This window comes from Anneissia japonica, unplaced genomic scaffold (genome assembly GCF_011630105.1).
Source record: "Anneissia japonica isolate Jap-2015-1 unplaced genomic scaffold, ASM1163010v1 scaffold1537_len634075_cov158, whole genome shotgun sequence".
In the NCBI taxonomy this organism is placed as follows: Eukaryota; Metazoa; Echinodermata; class Crinoidea; order Comatulida; family Comatulidae; genus Anneissia; species Anneissia japonica.
In genome coordinates, this window is record NW_022723531.1 from 122,377 (window position 1) to 128,970 (window position 6,594).

Consider the following 6,594-nt stretch of genomic DNA (forward strand, 5'->3'; position numbering starts at 1 on the left):
TCTGGTTTAAAGGGTCATCCAATGCTCTGTCTAACCTTATCAGTTATATTATCTTCCCGTTTTTCGTGTGGTTCCTTGTATGATTGGAGATATCTTTCTTTCTTCTGTTGTTTAAAATTGTGCCTCTTATTATATTTTTATTTTGTTGTGTGAACTGGAATTTCTTTTGATGAATGTCAACATTATCACCATCATCCATTTATTCCAAATGAGGCTATAGAGGGGGATTTTTTAGAGGCCTTTTTAGAAGGGAAGTTTATTCAAATCACGGTGTTTATTCAAGTGAATTCGTTAACGGTAAATGTTTTTCAACAAGTTGTTGGCATGCGTTTAAAAAACGATACTTGCAGAACGATTTTTAATGTCAACATCTCTATGTACATTTCTGTTAAAGTCGTCTATAAGGGTGATTTGTCCGATGGGGGAGGGGGAAATATTCCTTAGAGAGTTTTTATAATAAATGCCAAACAAAAAATCCCTCCAAATCCCTGGAAAGTATGGCTATGGATTTTAAAACCTTATTTAATCAGATTAAGAGTTGAACAATAAAATTTCCTGCGACTAATTGTGCTTTTTGCTTCTCGAAGGGTAGTGAGGGGAGGGGGGAGTCCTCACATCCTGGCCCCAGTGGTACAACCCCTGCTAGCCTAACCGGTGCAAGTATAAACATGCCTCAAAAATGCTCCCTCATATCTAGAGATTGGCTAGCAACACTGTTCAAAAACAAACACCAACACATACAGCAGAATAATAATCATTAATTCATCAATCAATTTACCAATTTACATTTTATTTAAAAACCTGCATTTTGCAGAAATAAAACCTAATTATGTAATTTACAAATTGGATAGACGGAAAGAAAAACCTCAATAGATGAAAATGTTAAAAAATTCAAATCGACCATTTCAAAAAATAATATGTCAGGCCACGCCGGTCCCAGGGGTAAATTTTCCAATTAGAATGAGGACAAATAAAGAATTAAAATAATCTTGAAAATACTATACATACAATAACCAACAAGGCAAGCATTTGTGATACCAATAATGTTTATGTACCTTTATAGTTCGAAAAAGGGACAAGGATATGACTATTCTGGGCCGTAGCCAGGATAGCCAAAACCAGACCAAGTGGGGATGTGGGTACTGCCTAGAAAATCGGACAGTGTCAAAGGGAAAAGCCTTTTAGATCGCAGCATTGGTATTGTACAGCATTGTTGGATATGGATAGATTACTTGTTTTATTTTATACTAGGTACATTTTTCAACTGTCTGTGGACCATTTTCGAATTGAAAGGTGTGTATAATACACGCACCCATCACACCTTTGGATATGGTCTGCCGCCTGCCATTGTGTGACTAGCCTTCTATTTCTTTTCTTTTTTCTTTTTTTTTTTGTGGAAGCTTAGATTTTATATTTTAAAAAAAACTGCATCCTATACTGGAATGATTTGGGCCATTTTATTTTAATTATGCAGGAATCCAGATATGTAACACTGTCCACCATCTTTATCTCACTCCAGCAGACTGTAAAGTAAGGCTGTGTGAGGAATATATTCTCCGGGCAAACATTTTGCCTAGAAATCTATCCGCGCATTTTTCGGAAAATAATGGTTGATTTTCCACACAGATTTTGCCAAATATTAGGCCTTGACCTAATCTTAATATATATACAATGTATTATGCAGTAATTACGATTCTGCGCATCTATTTTCCTTGCGGCAAATTTGAGCTGGTGTTTGAGGTATCATCCCATAATTACAAAACTTTGGCCCAGGCATAATAAACAATGCCCTCAAACATGTAATCAAAATATTTCAATTAAATGAAGGTATTTTTCTTAATTCTTAAGATATAACATTCTAAAATATTTTTAAAAATCTTATTTAAAAAAAAAACTTGTTTGGCCTTTCAGTATCAAAATTAGCTTATTTAGCTGGTTTAAAAAATATACTATCTTTATATAAATATGAAATGAGAAAGTGTTTATTATTAAGTACAATTGCATACATAATGTAAAGCGCTTAGAAGCCTTGTGGTGTTAAATGCTATGTAAGTCTAACATATAATTATTATTATATTATAAATGTATTGTTGTGATATAAAAACAAAATGTATCATATAATTAATGTAAAGCAACTTGGCTGTCCCAAAAATATGATTCTATGTTTAAAGAATATAAAATCACAGTATATATTTGTATAATACTCTTATATTTACCAAATGTACAATATTAAATTATGTATTTCCTATATATACTGTATTATATTATCATTTACTTCCTATATAACATATCAAATCATCATGTGTCATTATTTGCCCTACACTGTGGCATTAAACTCTATTGAGTGTCGTAATCGCAGTGGTGGGGGCAGGAAATGTACAATATTAAATTATGTATTTCCTATATATACTGTATATTATCATTTACTTCCTATATAAAATATCAAATCTTGTGTCATTATTTGCCCTATGATACACTGTGGCATTAAACTCTATTGAGTGTCGTAATCACAGTGGTGGGGGCAGGAAATGTACAATATTAAATTATGTATTTCCTATATATACTGTATATTATCATTTACTTCCTATATATAATATCAAATCTTGTGTCATTATTTGCCCTATGATACACTGAGGCATTAAACTCTATTGAGTGTCGTAATCGCAGTGGTGCGGGTGGGGGGAATTATCCCTGGCCTAATCACTGTGTAATTGTCTTTTGAAATTGTCAGTACCAATGTGCAGCTATGTTCCGTCATTATTCTTCATGAGTTTCCTGGTAGTACTTCTGTAGTTTTTTAACGACAGGTCTTTCTAATACAAAGGTTGGTAAAATGTGCCATGTCTATACACCATTTTATTGGGAATATTTTGAAACAGTGAATATGTAAACAGCAAACAGATGACGGAAACATTTGAAAGCGATACTGAGGACATATAAAATATCAAATCTGGTGTCATTATTTGCCCTATGATACACTGTGGCATTAAACTCTATTGAGTGTTGTAATCTCAGTGGTGCGGGTGGGGGAATTATCCCTGGCCTAATCAATGTGTAATTGTCTTTTGAAATTGTCAGTACCAATGTGTAGCTATGTTCTGTCATTATTCTTCATGAGTTTCCTGGTAGTACTTCCGTAGTTTTTTAACGACTGCCTTTTTTCTAAATTTTTCCAATACATCACTCATCTTTACAAGGTAGTTTACTTCAGTGTTTTGCCTTTCTCGCCACATAACCAGCATTTCCAGTTTTGCGTCCACAGTTGGTGGTGAAAAGTCCAGCTCATCTTTATATTTCAGGTTTCTTTAGACCAATGATGATGCCATAGAATTTCCAATCCTTTCCAAGCTCAATCCTCTGCAATGAATTGCATATCAATGTCTGCTAAGAATCCTAAACAAAAAGTAAGGACATCAATATTAAAACACTTTCAGAACATTGTGGACTTCACAGTTCGGCCAATACAAAGGTTGGTAAAATGTGTCCTGTCTATACACCATTTTATTGGGAATATTTTGAAACAGCAAATATATAAACGGCAAACAAATGACGGAAACATTTGAAAGCGATACTGAGGATGTATCGTAATACAGTATCGATCTGTTGTGAACATGAAACATTCTAAAAATTTCATTCAAAAAATATATTTAAATAATAATGGACAAGTTGAGTGACAGAGTGGTAAATCAGGGGTGTCGCTAACTACAGCCTTAATATTGGTGCTGGATGGGTCACTCCTTGCCCAGGGTTCAGTTGGTAGCACCAAGTTTTCTCAATAAGGAATGAAAACCAGAGGTCCACTGTATTGGCTTGTGTTCACTTTAAAGAAACACTGCATTTTTTAGAAGAGTATGGGGTTACCCCGATGCTATGCTTTATTTCATCCCTTGCCTTTGTGGAATGATGAAAACATGAACCTACTACCAATCTACGATGGTAAACAGTCACAAATAACGCCCATATGCACTTCAGCACAATGACATTGCAAGTTATGGGTTATTCTGCTACTTTACATTTAACACATCATATCATATTACCAACCTTTGCATTACTGGTGCACTTGATGTAATCGTCCACTGGCAAGTACTCTAACTGCTTTTAAACTGGATGGTTGATCTTCTGATAACTCTGAGCTGAAGTCCTTGTTAGCAAGTTTTCTGAGTCCTTGCTTCTTCAAAGCCCTGCACATTTATTTCAACTTTATTTTTCTCAGTGAGCTTAGCCTTTTTCTGCTTTTCGGTGTAGCCTGATATCGTATTAAAAATTGTTTGTTCGTTTTGATAGCAATTGTTTGTTCGTTTTGATAGCAATTCATAAAACAATAAACTGCATTGTTGTGTCAACACAACATGACATCAAATGGGCCATGCAGACTATTGTTAATGTACGCAATAGTAATGATATATCTGGTATTTGGTAAATTTTTCTCAAATATTTTCACAATATTATTTCGTTAATGCCACAATCTCTGTTTAGTCCATACCTGATAGGTACAGTACATGTATCACTAATTCATTGATTCAAGTTCTTTCAAGTTCTTTATGCATGTTGGTAGTATGCGTCTAATTTCTTTGCGATCTTTTTATTTTTTTTCATCAATGCTGCCTTCAATATTTTGAGTTGATTTATATTTCTTCCTTGTCTGTTCCTCCATCGGACAAGCATTTCTAAAGCAGCGTCCATAATCTGTCTCTGAAACTTTGTATCTACATCATCAATTTCCGTTTCATTTATTCCAAGATTCTTGGCAATAGCTTTCCAACCATTACCCATCATCTCAGATATAAATAATAGATCAGCATCTTGCATGTACCCTGATTAAAACAAAAATTAAACCAAAATTACGCCATATCTATACTGAAACATAATGGCATTTAATTTGCACAGCAGTCGGACCGCTTCTTTCCTTGCATGGTTATGCAATATAAAATATGTATGTACATTTCTTCCTGACTATATAAATTTCAAAAATCATCACATTACTACACTGTTTACATTTACCAATAATAATTTTATTTCTATTTTCTTCTCCGTTTAGATGTTTTTTGCAAAACTACTTGCTAAATAAAGAAGACAAAATTTTATTTTTACCCGCCCTCCTGTGACGAAAAAAAAAGAAGTTTGCGAAACAATGTATAAAAAAAAAAGTCTTATCTAATATTGTCCATGTGGAAAAGTTGATGTAAATTGATCCACTAGCTTTTGAGTTATGCACCCGGAAGAGGACACACACACCACATCAAACACACACACGCACACACATAACGCATAATATTCCCATACCCACCTCTCCTTTGGGTAAAAATAAATAATAAAATATCTTGGATACATGTTAAAAGTAAATAAAAAAATAATGGCTTTTTTGAAAGATAGCATATAATCCCCTAAAAAGATGAAACCTAAGCACAGTACTTTTAAATGCATTGAACCTCTCAAGTCTGTTAATGCTGAAAAAAACAAGCTTGCTCAATTCAAATGTTTGACTCGCTCTTAAAACCACATCTGATTGCTGTTACCGAGACTTGGCTTAATTCGGATGTAGCAGATATTGAAATGTTACATGACAGTTACACCATACACTGTAGGCAAAGAATTAATCGTCAGGGTGGTGGGGTACTTTTAGCTGTTGATCACACGATTTCATCAATAGACGACAAGATCTTGAACCGAACATTAATGAAATTTTGCTCCGGGAAATTCATCCACCATTCTTCAGGAAATTTGCAGTTGTGTTATGTAAATAATAATAAAATAATGTTTAATATTTTGTATCAAATTGATATTCACCTACCTCCTACTAGTCTATGTTGTGTTGAAAGTTTAGGTTGATTTGCAGCAACGCCTTTCACACAATCGTTCCGCAACTTGTACAAGTCCCTGTTCTCTCAACGCGTTGAGCATGATTGGCGTTTGGTTTGTTGATTGACAATCTCTCCAAGACACCAGGGTTTCCATGACGCCATCTTTCGGTGTGTTGTTGTCTGCTATGACATTAATTTTGTTCCATTCAAGTCCAAGTCGCACTCCTAATCTCCTCCAATCAGAGGGCAGACCTTCACAAATGAACAGCAGGTCTTTGTCATCAAGGGATGCTGGTTAATAAGGAAATGAAAGAAATTGGAAGATTTATTAATGGTAAATCCAAGTCACTATTTAAAAGTATCAACAAATAGGTTTTCAGACCTAATGAAGATTTACTACAATAATCTGTAAATCCATTAGCAGGCATTTAAAGTTATATGCTAAAGAATGATTTTGTTATTAATACTTTGCCACGGAAACCTTCCACAAATTTAAAGAATGTAGGAATGTTTTTTTGGATTTTTTTATTTTTTTTGGATTTGATTTATTCGGTGTAAACACCAAGGATAGCCCACGAAAGTCTGGCAGAAGACTTATTTCAAGTGGGGTCCTACTGGAGGTGATTGGGCAGTATATCGCGAGACAATCCCATCCTCTTTTCCGAATAGTGTACTGCGTTCTTTAACGTGCACATGGGCCATAATGAACACGGAACCAACAACTTAAACGGTGCGCTTTTGTAACTTGTATTTCAGCCCTCTAGCTGAAACACAAGGAGAGGCAGCGATGGGA